Source organism: Buteo buteo, chromosome 4, assembly GCF_964188355.1.
Source record: "Buteo buteo chromosome 4, bButBut1.hap1.1, whole genome shotgun sequence".
NCBI classification, from domain to species: Eukaryota; Metazoa; Chordata; class Aves; order Accipitriformes; family Accipitridae; genus Buteo; species Buteo buteo.
The window spans coordinates 36,162,102-36,179,725 of record NC_134174.1 but is presented as its reverse complement, the minus strand read 5'-3'; the positions used below and the strand labels follow the sequence as shown (position 1 = coordinate 36,179,725).

Here is a 17,624-nt window from a genome sequence, read left to right as displayed (position 1 = left end):
GGACCAATATTGAAAAAAATTTACCAAATATTAAGTAAAATAAGTCTTTTACTAATTATTTCTCACTGGATAATAAAGTGATCATTAAATACTTAACCGAGTACTTGCATACAGACTACCAATACACTGCAAAACAATATTCACTTGGAAAGGTATCCCTTTGCTGGCTACCATTTATTAGATTCACTTTGTCAGAGATGTATAGATGAAAGGGAAGAAGATTAATAGGCATTTGTCCAAACTGCTGCTCCAACTGTTCTTCAGCAGTCTTCCTACAGTGTTCACAAAGGACTACCATATTTTATTATAAACACTGAAAACAGCTAAGTAGATTTTAAGTAGGTTTTTTTTTGGGGGGGGACGGGGGGGACGGACAGAACATTAAACATTCTACATTTCTGCAGGGAAAGTTATTTATTGACTTAGGAGGGAGAGTACGAGATGAAAATATTTAATATGCACTTTGTAAAACATGAACATTATAAAGGAAAGATGGAATACTTGAGACAAAAGCACTTGTTTTTTTTATATTTCAAAGTCCTACCTGATTTTGTTTACATATAGTATTCTAAGTATTTACAGGAAAAAATAGAAAAACCTACATATCAGGGCTTTGTGAATAATAATAAAACCACCTATGGAAAAGCTTCACAGAGAAATAGAAGCCATTTGAAGGAAATGTGGATTTAACATTTGGGAGAACAAACTACTTGTATACATTTACTTCTTTTTGTTTCCAATAATTTACTTTTTTCCAGGAACTAGAAGATTTTTAACTAACATATTTTGCAAACAATTCCACAGAATGTAGGTGTGCTTGAGAGGCAGCTTTGGTTTGCTAGTTGATAAATTGTTTCTATGCCATGCTTTGATCTTCCAAATTAGTATGAACAAGCATTATTTTCTTCTACTGCAGGAACCTTAATGAGCATGACAAATAAATTACAGTGGCCACAAATATATAAGAAAGTTGAAAAAACATTTTTCATTGCTGTGCAAAAGCATTAAAAAAGCAAAATATAAAAACATAGTATGTCAGAGTATTAACTAATAAACCTCGATAAGCCACTTTACTGTCTTTGTATCAGAACTTCAGAAGTCTAATGATGTCAGAGAAGGTCAGCATTTGAGATGCCAAACATACTTTTCTGTCAACAGCACATTTCATTATGCTTCCCTAATTATACATTCCTGCACTACACTGAGGCAACTCCATGCTAGAAAACACAACTGTGAATACGAAGTCTTTGTAATAGTTGGGCCATATATGAATTCACTTTGAGCATTTCCCAATGTTATCTACTTGGGAAACACAATATAAAAGTAGATGTCAGCAATGTCACCTTGAAATAGCTAGAAGATAAAGTGCAGGTTTCATCAACACATTAGTACATATGAAACCTATATTTACAGACTTCCATTGTTATTCCTACTACTGTATAATAAATTGAAGTTAACTACATGGCAGTAACATTGTTAATAATGTGTGCTTAACAGCCATTATCATCATGAAGTGATCCTGGGCAATAAGCTCAAACAGAACAAGAAATAAAAAATTCTTCAGAAGGGCATCAGCTCCAACCCTACAGAATATTACATGTTTGAGCAATTATTAGAAGTTATAGTAGGAGAATAATTCTATTTTATTTGTATAATTGAAAAGAATAACACATATTAAAAAGGGCATGTAACTCCACAAGGCTGATTTAGCACTAGATTTTCAGGATGGTAAAACCTAGAAAGAGATTAAGTTGGGGATTGCAAAATCCCAAATCAAACTACAATGCTGTCCCCAAGCTCTCCCTCCAGAAAGGTTTTCAGCTGAACACAGGCAGTAGTACTTTGTTCTCTTACTGCAGTAGAACAGGAAAAGCATTAGGTGAGAAACAGATGATCTATGACTACTGGTATAAGAACCGAGTAAGCTGAGAATATTCATATTGCATAAGGAGACGGGAGAAAACTAAGCAGGGAAGCACGGGTAAGGCTGGCGAACAATTACACCCTATTTAGCAAGTTTACTTCAAGTTTTACAAATTCTTTCTGCAGTGATTGCTCTTAGGTGCTATGTCTTACCGAAGGTTAATCAAGCACACACCAACAGCTCACCTACAACAGCTTGGGGGTTTTGCCTAATCTGTTGGCTACACAGAGTTCAGAATCTCTTTCTCAAGAGGCATAACAATATTAAGTTAAGACCAATGCTTTGAAGATTGGGGTACTGTAGAGAACCTATTTTTGCTGAAGCTGAACAAGTTTAAAGTTCAATATAAATCCATGTCCCTCATAATTAACTGGAAAGTAAAATACTCTTTTTGAAAAGTTCAGTTTCCAAAAATTCCTCATGCTACATACATCACGAGCTCTCTCTTCCACTGAAGAGCAGTATTTTTTTCAGTCCACCAACTTAAGTTCTATTTAGCTTAACAGTTAGACCTAGGCAAGAAGCCTGATTCTCAGCTTTCCCATTTCTCGAGCTAAGTATATAATGCAACTAAATAACAATGTGCCCAAATTACAAAGATAGATGTCTACATTTCCTCCCTATTAAACATAAAAGATGCGGACCAGTGAAAGCTTATGACACAAGGTATATTACACTGTGATTCAAAAAAGGAAAAAAAGGAAGAAGTGGGGCACTGGGGCTAGTGCAGAAACACAAAGCAATTCCAGACAAGTAACCTTCAAACAAGTAATTTCAGAGAGCATTCACAGAACTGAGAAGAGCCTGAGGTCAAAATACCAATTTAGTACCCTTCTTTTCATGCCAAGGTATGCTATCTTGCTTGAAAAGCAACTGCATTGAGGTAGTCATGAGCTGTTGGTGAATATCAGGAACAACGTTTTACCTTTTTCCACAATTCAAGATGTCAGACCTCATTCGCTTGTTTTACCTTTAAAAAGTAGGCTGTTAAAGGAAAAGAACTACTTTTGTTACTGGTTTAGTGAGTTAGGTCTTGCTTCCAATAATAACCATGCACTTCTGAAGTCAGTGGAAAATGGAAGTGAAAACTCACATGCAATTTAAGTATTCCATAGTGATTACTTAAATTGAATACACATACAAATTTCTTCAGTTTGATTTGCTCAACATCCTTATTTTTAAAGCCTATATGCACAATTTCTTTGATCTTTTACTTTCTTGCTCAAAAAAGACCATGAGCAATGCGCATAGATCATTTAATACAGAAGATTACAACTCCTTGAAAACTTCAAACAACAAAAATATTAAAGGATAGGTATCACCGCTTTGGGGAGGAAAATGGAACTAGAGAAAGTACGTCTACAAGCTCAAAATTTGGCAGCAAAAGATCATGTGTCATCTACAGCATCAGTATATAAATACCATTCTGGCATGCCTAGTTCTGATAGTGTTCACATAATACTTACCCAGGTTACTGACAATGCATTTATAGAAGCTTTACATGACATTAAGGTAATCTAATTTAGTAAAAACTTTACTGTTAAATCTGGTTGGATATTATGAAAGGTAAACATGCTAGGCTATTTCCAGTATATATTTTCAAAGTTGTTTACTTAAAAAACCACAGCAGTAATTACAGGCCACTTTGTGGAATGACAGCACGTTATAGCACATTCCACTTAGTTATACTTTAATCTCTTTGTACACACAAATCACTAGTAGGTTAGAATCAGACTTCAGACTTGTAGTTAGTTATTCTTACAGTACCATGCTGTATTCCTTTTGATGAAAATCTATTATAGCAAGTATCAGTAATGAACACTATGAAATCAAGGTTATTTTACGACTTCCATTAGTTAAAGGTGCTTTACTTATTTTGAATGTTGTTAGTCTTTATAGCCAAATTTTAGGTTCAGTTTTTCTATGTCTAACTCAAGCTGATTTCTGGTTTTCAGTAAGAGTAAACAGTTTCTCAGAAATTGTTGAAAGATGAAGCAAAGTCATTTGCCCACGTAAAATTTTTTCTTCAGTTTTTAAGTTAGTAAGATCTCATGGACACATACTGGAAGAAAGCTTGACATTTATATTTCTCTGACAGTTCTCTGAAATCGAGATCTCAGTTTGGGCCAAATTGGGACATGGATAACAAACTCAGAAGCTACTGATAAACTAATTAATGTATCAGAGCAATGTATACAATGGCTTAAAGAATTACATTGAAATCATCCTAAAAGTAAAAAAAAAAAAAAAAAGGCATAAATAAAAAGCCCTCTGAATAGAATTCTGTCACAATCTCCAAAATACCAGAATTGCTTCCATAGGTCATTTGGATAATTACTACAAGAAAAACATTTTTTAAAATACAATTTTACACGAAAAATCCCAAGTCTTAGAAAAACTAGCATCTCTGTGTTACAACATACTTCTCTGTAAAGTTAAAAAAGCAGTTGTCAAAGTCACTAAATCATTTAAAGCAGACACATGTCCTTGTGACATTCCATCAAAAAAAAGAAGAAAAGAAAAAAAAGAAAAAAAGAAAAAAAAGTCAAACATCCTGGTCAGATGTCACGCTCATTCTTTTTCTACTATGTAAGAGACCCTCTTTAAATAAAATGTTTGATGTCTATGTTAGCATGACAATGAAGCCACGATACTGTGTTTAATTTGAGTCTGATGCTATGACAATGAATATATTACTACAAATTTAGCATTATTGATTTTGCCTAATACCACACAGGAGAAAAGAGTAATCATAAAGCAAGTCCTCCTATTAAAAAAAAAAAAAAAGCCTCTTGAAACAACAGAGGATGTAGGCATTGACATTGGGATCAACAGCTCAATTTCTAGTCCAATGGTTAAGGCTCTAAGAAGTACCTGACAGTTTCAAGGCAGTTATTCAGTTCATTCACCCAGCAGTGGGAGTCTTCATTTTGCAGCACCAAAAGGACAGAATAACCCCTGTACAGAGGGATAACTCAACACACCTGTCTCATGCACAAGAGGACCCTTTAGAACAGGACTATGGTAGTGCATTGTACCGCTAGTTGTATTTTTTATTGCAACAAACTCAGTTCCAGAAACTCCCCATCCTATCACTTAGCAACAAAAAGCCAAAGCTTTCTGAGATCATGTTATTCACAAAACAGTTGATAAGACAGCTGAACAGACATTGCACCTGTTGCCAAAAATTTCCTCAAGTCCAACGGTCTTAAGAATTACAGAGTAAGCAAAGCTTCATCTACTTTATTATTTCTGAAGTTAAGAAAAACATCACAATACAGCCTTGATACATATCTCAGCAGCCCAACTGCATAGTAAAGTCCTATTGTTATATGAAGCATCAAAGATGGGGCTGAATAGAAGGCCAGCTACAAGATACCTAGCTTCCAGGATCTACTGGGAAAAAGTATTAAAAAGAGCATGAAGATTACAAAAACATCAACTAGAAATTGATTCATAGGACACTAGTTCTGGACAACAACAAAAAACCCACAAAACAATGGACCGCTTTCAAACTAGTTTTGTGAAGAGAAACCTGGGCATGTCTCCTTAGAACATCAAAAAATACTTACTCTCAGACTGAACCTACCTTATATGCTTTGTTTTGCATAAACTGGAGGGTTTAGTTGTGACACATCAGAAGGGCAAGTACTCCAAAAAACTAACTGAGGAGAACTAAAGCCTGTACAATCATTCCTCCACAATTTGAATTCTTGTTGACAAAAAGCACCACTGGAAAATGTGAAAAGTTCTCTTTTCCACATACATAAAATATACACTAGACGACTTTTTTTTTTTTTACAGTGCAAAAGCTTTTCTTAGATTACATTTTCATTACATAAAATGGTGTATCTAAATAATTTTATTTTTAAAAAAAATCCATCAATAATCCTGCCAGTATGGCAAAAATACCCACAAAGAACTATTACATTAACATAAGCAACACTATTTTAAACCTTTATATCAGTTACTCATATTGATTCTCTTTGTATGATCTGCAGCTAACAAAGTATTAAGGCATCAGAGTATCCCAGATGAAACTTACTACTACTTTTTCATTAGTAGTCATGTGTCTGCAGTTGTTAAGATCTCCCTGCTGGATGCTTCTGGTGTTGACTGTAGTGTTCAAATGTCACATGTGGTTGTACTTTCAAAACAGAATGTCTTTTATTGTCTACAAGAGTTCATTTACCTGACTGAAAGTGGGGATCACTGCAGTGAGTTGGCATAGTTTTGGAAGACCAACAAAAATATACTGCCTTTATGTGATTCTCTGTCCTTTAATATTTGAAATGAGATGAAACTGTACTATTTTGCATCTGAAAGTGATTCATGTCTCTAGAGTGTCAAACTGTATTACAAGTCTTATGCTATACTAAAAGAAGGGCACTGTTTCTTATTTCAAACATTCTTTTGCAAATAAAACCTAGATATGCTTCATGCTCTGAAAAACTAGCAGCTTTAGATGCATGAAATTGCACAGACATTTTCACACTCACTTTCAATGCAGTTGCATATGCTGTATCTCTTCTGGTAAGATGCTAAAAATTAAACACTGTGGATTTTCCATTAAAAAAAGATGAAAAGAAGTTCAACAAGCAGAAGATAAACATGAGCAAAGGGAGAGAACTACAGAACAATCTGTCCAAAAAACTTAAGGGAAGTAAAGAGTTTGAGAGTAGCACAGAAACGAACAAGTATCATTTCAGGTACCTGAAGAATGAAAAAAGGAAGTAGCTTTTAAAAACAAACACTAAACAGACTGTGTAAATCAGACATCTGAAGGGCAGCTAAAGGATAACTGCAAAAGCCAAATATGATTCAAGGCTGACAGTAGAGAAGAGGGAGACTTCCAGGGTCTTTCTCAATGCTACTTTCAGCATTTGACAACACCCCAGATAGATAAGAGATAAAGAAAGAAATAGGAATTCAATACAGGTCTCCAAAAAGGCAACGTTAAATAATAACTGAACAGAACCATTAAGTGAAGGCAAAAAACAGAGACAGAAGACACAGGAAGGCATACACCATACTACAGGGCTGAAAAGAAAAACCCACTGTAAACAAAGTCACAAGAACAAAGGAAACCACACAGGGAAAAGAAAGGATAGAACTCTGCAGGATACCAAAAATAGAATAGGAAGGGAGTTATTTTAAATGCTGTACATTGCAAGTCACATTAAAAATAATTAAGACCAACATCCAAACAAGTATTTCATCCTTCTGTTCATGCTCTGTAACAGAAGGTTGCTGTGTACACAAATATGAGAACTTTGTTCCGAAAGTCCAAAACATTTTATGTTTAACTAGTAGATGTAATGGTCTTAAATAAAGATTTACTGTTCTTGAAAACATTTTTATAGAAGCATTGTATGTTCCACCTAGGTTTACCAAAAGTAGACAGGAGGAAATAATTATTAGGTTGAGTTATGACCCACTATATCTCAAGAAGCAGCTGTGCTTGCTGCCTTATTTTTAAATTTTTTTTTTTATTATTAAAAAAATCAGATGTCAGACTGTGTAAGCAAACTGAAATTCAATAGCATGATGAAGGGAAAGTGGAAAAAACAGAAATATTAACCATTCTGTTGAGACTTCACCAATTCATAAGCAACAGCACTTTTCAAACATACAGCACAAGTTAAATCCCGCAGCCACAAAAAGCGTTCCTTGACTGCCATCTAGCACCCAATAACGAGCCTACAAAAAAGAAACTGAATGGGGAGGATGGGAAGCATTTTGATCCACTTCCTACAGAATTCCGGAAAAATTTAAGAACATTTTCTAATTTGTTTTTTAAATAGGCAGAAGCTTTTAAGTAGAAAGTTTCCATTTTACTATCAAGCACAATGATAGAAAGCCATCAGCAGTAAGCATAAATAGTAACATAGAAGTAGCAGAGGCTGAGGAAAAGACCAGTCCTTTCTACTCATTGCTTCCAGTCTGTTTTCAGAAAAAGCCTACTGATATCAGAAGTTCAGTATTACTTTTACAGTTTACCTACAAATAATGGAGCATTTTAACCTACAAAGAATATGTAATTGCTACAGACACTCGTAACTGGCAAAAATAATTGTGAATGATTCTCACTCCACTGACTTGTACTTGTATTAATAGTGTGAGGTTCAGTTTAAAGGAAAATAGGGAGGCTTCCAATAACTCCCAGCTGAGAAAGGCACCAAACCATAACCTCAAAATTCAAAGGAACACCATGGGCCAGGCTGCTACCCAGAGATCAATTAAGTTTCCTCTGTGTAGTAATTTTTAATTATACCCTACCTAGATTTGGGGGGTAATCTGAATACAACTTGTCACACAGCATTAACGTGTTCTATTCTTATACAGTCAACTTAATATACTTGTTTCTAACTAAAAACAAAACAATCCTCAAATATGTCCTAACTATTTTTGAGTAATTCTGACCAATCTCTAAATGAACTAACAACACTGGAAGCATCCTCTCACTTACTTGCACTGTTACAAAAGTAAAGTCTCACTACAGTATCCAGATACATTTCAACAGTGTGAACAAAGAACACAGAAACACTGAATTATTGTTTCACCACCTCATATGTGGAAAAAAGGTGCTTTGTTAAATTTCCAGTCTCAAGGAGGATGGCAATTAGGAGTTATAAGGTGATATCAGATTGCAGTTGGTATCAATAGGGCCTGAATGCAACGTTAAGTGTTCTTGAAAAGAAGTTAAAGCGCATCCCACATTTAGAACTGTGGGGACAGCAAGACTGAAATTGGGTGTACACATTTCATCCAGAGAGACCAAGCCTATGTATACTACAAAAACAACTGACCCCAACATGTATAAGACACTGCCCCTCCTCTAAATTTCTGATGCTTTGCAAGAGAAGATAATTCAGAAAGATTCAACACCAATGTTCCTATAACTTATTAGGACACAGTTTTAGGTAAAAAGGAAAAGTAAAAGGAAACTGTGTGCCAATCTAGGTGGTTTTAATCAAGTTATCTATGGAATGCTCAGAAACCCCATTAGATGGGTTAGATGTGTGTCTCAATTTGGTTTACAGATTTTTTTAAAAATGCTTTTCTTGTTCATACTGATAACTATAAATACTCCAACTTTAAGACTACTGTTCTCTTTGGGCACGTTTACCTGCTCATAATGGTTTGAAGATTTCCTAGGAGTAAGAAAAAAAAATGTGAGACTTTTAGAAATTCAGCAATACAGTTAGATAAAGTACACTAGAGTAATTCTGAAGGCCTTCTGTTATTGAAAAGTGATGCTACTTGGTAGAATAAAGAAAAAAAAATGAAAAGGAATAGCTATAAAACCACATTAAAATATAACACCAGATATGCAGTTACGAACTCATACAGTAAACATCATTTACGGGCTTATGAAATAAAAGAAATGCTAATTTCTACCAGTATTTATTCTCATATTTCACACAACAACACATCAGCTGCTGCTCTCTCTCCCTCTCTCCACCATAAAAATTCAAAGCTGTCATTAACGGCTACCACAAATGAAACACAGGACTAAAAGTGAAGTTGCCTTACTTGATTTTACCAGCCAAAACAGCATGATAAGATTTACTATGTCAGTTCTGAATCAAGCAGCTCTCAAAGGCACATATGCTTTCCCATCCCAAAGGAAAAAAGGTAATTTGCCGTAAAAGCTTGTTCACAAAATGTCATGCCTCTCAAACCAACATCACAAGAGGTTTCTGCCCTGTAACGTAGTCATATAACCTCCTAATAGTATTTGACAGCAGGGACATGTACATCACACAAGGCAGACAGAAACGCCATCTCATTAAGTAATTCACTTTCTCACTACCTCACATTGCTATAATAGTTAAGCTCTGAAGTTGAAGACTAGAGCAGTGGTGGGAGGCTAGATGATGGCTATTTTCACTCTGAAGGCAGCACCTCTAAAATCAGTCTCTACTTTCACGGGAGTTCCTTCCCCTGCCATGAGCAGAAAACCATCCGCCAGCAAACTCTGCCGAAAGAATGGTTGAGAAACGCTGCTAACAGAACATACTAAAACAAGTTTGTACTCTTAGCTCTGTATTAAGTAATAATACAGATGGAGTTTTACGTAGCAGTTGCGCAGTTTTCTACTAAAAGCTTAAGTGTAGACATGTTAATCAAGGATGCTCTCCCACTAATTTACTATATTGACAAAATCTTATCTGTTCATAATGGAGACTAAATGCAAAAAGGTGACACTGACTTTTCAGGCTCTGAAATCAGAAACAAGCAGTCTAATGTTTTCCAAATATAAATTTTCAGGCATAACTGAAAGCTTTTTAGATACTGAGAATGTGAAAAACAAATGCCACAGATTTCTATACTTGTAATATTGGAAAAGTGAGAGCAACTATATTGACCTAATGAAAACTATGAAGTTAGAAAAGTACAATTCAAGAGAGTCAGCGTCGTTTTTGTCAGATGGTGGAACATGGCATGAAGATGTCAGCACAAAAGAGCGCAGAAGTTGGACATGACCTTATGAGCTTAAACAGAGGTTGTTACCAGCAACACCAGCTTCAGAGAAGTCACACACAGATGCATGCCAATGAAAAATGCCTTTCAAGGCTGTCATCTGTATTAGATTCCAATCCCAGTATCACTGTATTTCTGAGCAGGAAGTTTGAACCACTTTATAATAGAAAACAGAGTAAACCAAAGCTCTTTCACATAGACATCCTAACCAGAAATGGCAGCTTACCAAGATAATATATTTCCAAGAAATCCTTTTATATCACAAGTAAAATTCAGACATGGTGTTTGCCATTTTCTAGAATGCATTTGTAAAACCTAAAGTCTCACAGAAGACTTCCTGGGCTACTCCGATGTCTCTTGCCAGGAAAAATATTGGCCTACAAACCCAAAAGTCAGGCTTCCAGGTAAAGGAGTGTGAAGGACCAATGAATTATTCAATCTATCCTGCAGGACAGGATTTCTTTGGTGATGAATGCGACAAATGAAAATTCTCTGAGCAGAAGCAGAAAATATAGAACTCCACACTGCCATTCCACATTAGTGATGCTATATGCTATATAGCTCTGTCCATAAATATAGTCTCCAGTATGCTGGGCACAGAGGGAAATGTAGAAGGTACTAATACAAATTGCGAAGTATCTGATACCCTCTGGGTTTGCTCTTAGTCACTTCCCAGGAGGTTCACAGATACTTTTGTTTTCTGCAGTGTGTCCACACCCGATTAGACAGATGTGCCACTGAGAATTTAAATTATTGCCTATACAGATTTACATGTCTGCATCAGCTGATTTCTGAAGTGCCTTTATCATTGCTTTGTTTGAATACTTTCTAGGTAATGGGTAGATAAAACTATCTCCCCCTACACTGGTACTACAGTCTCACGAACAGTCTCATTACACTGACATACTAATGAATTCTAGTATCGATTCACATACCTATAGGGAGAGATTGCCTAGTTTCCTCCTCTGTGGTCCAGTTATGTCACAGCAGTGGCCAGTTAAACTAGGCAGCAGCAAGACAGACAAATGTCTGGGGTCTCACAGGCTTGTTAGGCAGCATCTTCAGGTGCCAAAAATGGACCAGCTACTTCAAAATCCAAATTAGTCTAAAGTAAGTATGACAAGATTCCCCAAGACTAGAGCCATTATACTTAGTTAAATATTGTTATACCACAAGAATAATGCCTTCTTCCTTTCAACCTCACTCTCTCACTAAAGTACTGGACACCTACTCATGTAATTAGTTGTCACTGTACCAAATTCTCTAGCAAAGAAATTAAAAAAAAAAGTCTAACCACAAGATTAGAAGTGTATATTTATTAATTTCATAATGAATCCAAGTCAGAATGGCACTGACTGAGGTGAAACCATCCTTTGGTTTCAGGCACAGAACAAATTCAGACCTTTCTTAAGGAACTGCCCAGTTGAAGTACACAAACTACTTCAAGGAAGCATCATAGGAGCACACAATGTAATTAATTCTCTGCATTAGCTTAACCTTTTGCTAGCCAAAAGACATGTATTCTAACAAAGGAGGAAATGTAATTAGTCAACACTGTTTGGCTGACTACAGACTGTCAAAAAAAATACAAGTGTCTTTTTTTAGTGCTGTCCTCTGCTTTGAGAAAGATCTTTATTGTTCTTTGCTGAGCCACAAATATATCAATAATGTAATACATACTGATGATAACACCAAGTATTACTATTCATTTTTAATTCATCCATCATTCTAAAAATAGACTCGATAAGACTCACTCAAGATCACAAAGTGTGGCATATCAGCAGTTGGGATATCTTTACTCATAGATCATTGAACTATTTTCTAAACTAATAGCTAGTACACTCAGTCTATCAGTGAACTAAAATATTCAGTTAATTCTGTCTTTTATTGGGGAAGAAAAAGAAAGCTAAATGGTGTACAAGTCTTTGCTGACTGGAACATCTTTGCTAATGGAGGATTTTAATATCAACTTGCAGACAGAAATGCAAATATAAGAATGATGCGAAAAAAGCCTGAGATGTTGGAAATAGAGGTGTTTTAGTTATGGCTTAGTTAAAGATACCATGAAACTCCAAGTAAGTTTAAGAGTCTTTGCTTCAATAATAAAATTATATGTGTATATATTCTTTCATATGAAAATGCAGATTTTACTTCAAAGCAGTTTTTTTAACTTTTCTTTTACATTTATCTTCAGCGTCTTAGAAGCTTAAGACACTTCACTTACAACGTGAAAAGCAGAAAAAAGAATCAAATTTCAGCTAGCTCATTAGATGGAAACTGCTTATTATGTGTGCTTCTTGTAACTAGCTTGCACCTAAGGGGCTCATTTCAACACTGCTCTTTTTAGAAAGTTATAGCAAAAAAAGAAATGTTTGTGTCAAGGAAATATACATACTTAGTTTCACTACACCCTCTTAAATGGATGAAAATGAAGCACAAGACCTTCTGAATACTCTATACTGAATGCCTCAATAAATCAACCATCGCTTCTTATGAAAAACTTCATAAGAATGCAACTCATTTTCAGTATACTACTTAAATTGTGTTCAAGTCTGTAAACTTTGCTTTTAATTCAGAAAGCTTTTGTGCTGAAAATGCTTCCAATGGCTATTACATAGTGCTGCTAGTATAGTATGAAGACTCAATATTTACCTCTTCAGAATTAGCATTGTACCATTTCCCAAATAATTTCAGCATTTCTATCATAGTAGTACATAGTTCCATCAAAGAAACACAGTGGGCAGGAGGAATCTTATCTCAAATGGTAACCTCTAAGGGATTCACAATTCATAAAAGTCTCCCGAATACTAAGTTAAAAACAATCCTTATATATCTGAATAGCTGTTTTATTTTATACTTTTACATTATCTTAAGCATACCTGCACTTGTATTTTTACTACAGATGTAACAAAACAGTCCAAAATTTAAAAAGCTCAGCTTCTCATAGAACAAGAACTATGGTTTTGGCATCAAGCTCGTGAAGAGAATGTACAACTAAAGAAAGGAAGATGGGTAGAAGACAATACCTAGAACACTTCACTCTACAGAAGTAAATGTATTAGAAATACACACATTACAAGTCTGAATTCACATAATAAATTACTCACTTGAGAAATCAAACTGTCAATTTAAAGCTTACTGTAAAGTCATTTTGAGAAGTGAATTATTAAAAAAATTAAGGTAATTAACACTAAATTATGTGTAAATAACTAAATTACTGTAAGACATTAGTGATTGAACTAAATAATGCCATTTTAGAAGCTTATTTTCTCTAAGTAGAGCATATTTCAGCATATTTCACTGTCAGTACCTATGCCTCTTGAACCAGAAAGCATTCTGCCCAGTCTCAAAACGTAATTCAGAATTGCCCTTTCCCAAGCTTCAATCACAAAGGGAAAAAAAATATAACAAAGCAAAAAAGAAAGCTTAAGAGATTTCGAAAATTACCTAGGAAGAAGAGAAAAATGTAACTATCTCACACTCTGGCTAAAATTCTGGCCACATGTCAATAAATGACAAAACAGATTCATTCCGATGAGATCCAGATTTCATCCCAAGAGCAATTAAATTCTCAGCAAAGCAGCTAAAACCCATCTGTCTCTTCAAGCCAGATTTCAAGTATTATTCTATAATCCTATATCCTTGTAATTACATTGATGCTCACTCTGTATATACCCAAAATACTGGCTTTATTTATTTCAGCAAAAATTAACATAGCACAAACATTGTAAAATTACTAGATCCTACAGAAAAAAGGGGTCAGAGGACTGATCTCTTTTGTCTTTTTCTAAGATAGGGACTTGATATGACCTGATAATACAGAGAACTCTTGCAAGTTTCCTGTCTAAACCTATTTGCCCAAATAAAATTGCTTGAAAAGAAAAAAAAAAAAAAACAACAAAAAAAACCACAAAACAAAAAACCCCAAACCAACCAACCAAAAAAACCTGCAAACAAAACACAGCAGAAAGTGTACCTCACATTGTTGAGCAGCTTTGTCATGAAACAGTAAAGCAGCTAGGCATTAAAGTAGGTAGCTGAAACACGGGACATGAGCAAACAATACAGGCTAAAAGTTAAGTGAGAATACACATAGACAAATAGTGTCCATGTTGCTAATTTACAGAACCATCACAACTGTCTTCCTAAGCTTCAGTCTTCTTGCTCAGAATTGAGCAGAAATACTATCAGTGATTTGTTGCTCAGCAGCAAAGACCAGTTGTTGAAAGGAGTATAAGGAATACCAATGAAATGAATGCTTAAAAACTTGAAAGGAGTTCAATTCTTAGAATGTTAACCAATTGAATTTGTTGCCTTCAAAACTGGAATGAAACAAAAGCAGGGATAGTGGAAGAAGTTATTTTCTGTTACACAATTAGAGAATAAAAACATTTTCATCCTGACAAGGTCTCAAAGAAACCCACGCATGTCCTACTTAGCTGTAAGTCCCCATGGTACTGTTTTATGAGAGGTTTAGATTTGTATAACTTCTAAACTTCCAACACTGGATTGCACGTTTTCTCCATAGCTGTTGGCTCAGTTAGTGGAGAACAGAAGGACTGTCCTAAAACTGGCCAAATTTATTTTAGTCCCCCCCCCCACCATGTCCTTAAAGCCAATCTCTACTGAGAAAAGCAAAGATATCTGCTTTTCTTCTCCCCAAAAAAGGAACAAAAAGACTGAGCAGCCAGCAAGCTCCTTCCATTGTCTTCCTATTCTGGTTGCCGTTCCAGAAGCCTAGTTAAAATCACGTCTGCAAAGGCTGCCTTTCCAAAGACCGTCAAAACACTTCTAATCTGAGATTACCCAATAAGAGCTGCACTGCGACCTATAGAAAAATTTAGGACAAGCATTTAATATTTGCTGATACTAAGGATGACACAGCTTAAAAGACTAACATTACAATAGCAGGATGGAAATTTAAAAAGGTGAATTTTGCACTAAACACTACCAATTACTCACAATCTAACTACCTGAATTATTATTCAGCTACGTTGCTCCTACTCACCCCAGCCTGATGCCACGGAAACTCCAGAACCAACTGTTTGCTTTGGAGATTTCCATGGAAATATTAATTCCAAGGGGTAGTCAGGCTGGCATTAGCTCAAGCACGCAAAATTCTTATATCTGACTCTTATCAATTGGATTCTGACACACAGTTATTAACTACTTTTATCTACACCATACTAGAGGACAGAAATCATGTAACTTGATCACATAATGCCCAGCAATCAAAACATCTGATGTGCTGACTAATCACAACAATTATTCTCAACTCCTTCAGTTGTGGGGTTTTTTTAACCTGTCTTTATACTCAATGCCTGCAGAGAAAAGGAAAAACATGGAACAAAAGCTTACATTAACCTACCCAAGAACATCATCCTTCAGAAATAATGAAAAACTGTATCAGAAATTATTCTGCATCTTCAAATTAAAAGCAATCAGTGTTTAATCTTTAAGCTGAAGAAATCAAATGTATCATGCTTTCTACCAAAAACAACAAGCACAGGGAAAAATCCCCACCACTAAAAGGCAATTCAATATTTCAGAGCTACATTTTCCCCTCAAAACCAAAGCTGACTGAAAATACATTTCTGCCTTGCAAAAATAGAAGATATATTATTCATGCTTCTCTCATTTAAGATAAAAATTCACAGTACAGCAAGCACTGTAATTCTGGAACAGCACTGACAAGATAAAAATCAAAATAAGTGGAAAAAATGCATCAATTTCTAGATTCAACAGTAAGTCTTACTTACAACCTCCTCCTTTCTCCACTTCCTTAAACCTATTAAGTTCATTTTTCCATTTTTAAGCCCTCTCTAAAAAGCTATTTACTTTCAATAAACCAAAATAGTGAACAAAAATATCAAAAGCTTCTAATGTACCTCTGCTCCACAAGGCTTACAACAGCTTCTATCAATCAGGACACTGATTGACTATCAATTCATACATACACACAGATTAATGCATGGAGGTCACATGTATCAAAAACCCTAGATACATAGTCCAAAAGCATGGGAAAGTAGCGTCTTTCATTTGCTTGCTAAATTACACTGTATGTATCAAAAATATCTATATTTAAAATTTATCATGGACAAAGTTTAAAAACTTCCCTTTTTTCCTGGCATGTGCATGCATGTGTCTGGGGAAAAGAGTGTTTGGTTTTGCAGTGGCCTACATTAAACTTTTTTGTCCCCTATAAACATCAATAAAGCTACAAAGCTCATACTGGAAAAGTCTCAAACTGCTTTTCCAAGCTGGCCACAATTACCACAAAAAGTTAATAACCATTTCTAAACTGCTTTTAAGCACTACATCCCAACATTGTAATTTAAGACAGAAAACAAACAATACCACAAGCAGCTGAAAATATATCAGGAATTTGTATGTAGTTACACATGAAAATATAATTACAAAGCTATGCCCAACTTTCAGGAGAAATCTCTGTTGTTCTGCTCTTGGGCTACAGCAGACAACCCTACTAAAATTACAAATCAAAGTCTGAGTAGGTGCCACAAACCCTGTCGAAGTCTGAAACTGGTATCTACATTACTAAATTGGCAGTGGTGACACAGTATCTAACACACCTGAAACACACGAAGCATGACACATTGAATATACAAAATTCTTTTTGTTAGAAGTTCTGATTGTTAGAATCATGTTAATAAAATCTGAGTTGCTTAACTAAAAAGTCTGTTCAGATAAAGGAATATGAACAGTGAAAAGTGATGAAGGAAGGACAGACAATATTTTCCTCACACCCACTGAAATCCCAAGGTTGGCTCCCTGAATTCAGCTGGAGGGTCACAGTACTGCAACAACTCTCCATCCATTCTTCAGACTGAGTGATGTTTCTTGCAGATCAGTTTTAAGTTTAGCAGTAAGAAAAAGTTTGTTATGTATCTTATGTATCACATTTGAGACACACAAAGAATCCTGCTACAGTGAGCTACAGTCAGGTATCTACCTTCAAGATTCTATGCTTGAACAAACTGAGAAATCAAAATAAGCTTCAGTTCAAAAGGGTCCAATTACAATGGGTCCTATAAGTGTACAGTATAGAACCAAAACAATGGAAGAAGTCAGATAGGAATAGCTCTTTTCTTGTTTTTTCACTCCTAGGTTTAGAGTTGGTAGGAGATATTTAACCTATCATTTGCATAAGTTATTTCCTTTACTCTTTGTGAGCACTACCATGAGATTGCATGAG

The 17,624-nt window shown here is 35.3% G+C and overlaps 1 protein-coding gene across 6 annotated transcripts in view; it reads right to left on the bottom strand.

Annotated features, from left to right (window-relative positions):
• CCSER2 (coiled-coil serine rich protein 2) overlaps positions 1–17,624 on the bottom strand; it is a 75,374-nt gene that overhangs the window by 40,364 nt on the left and 17,386 nt on the right. The window lies entirely within an intron of this gene.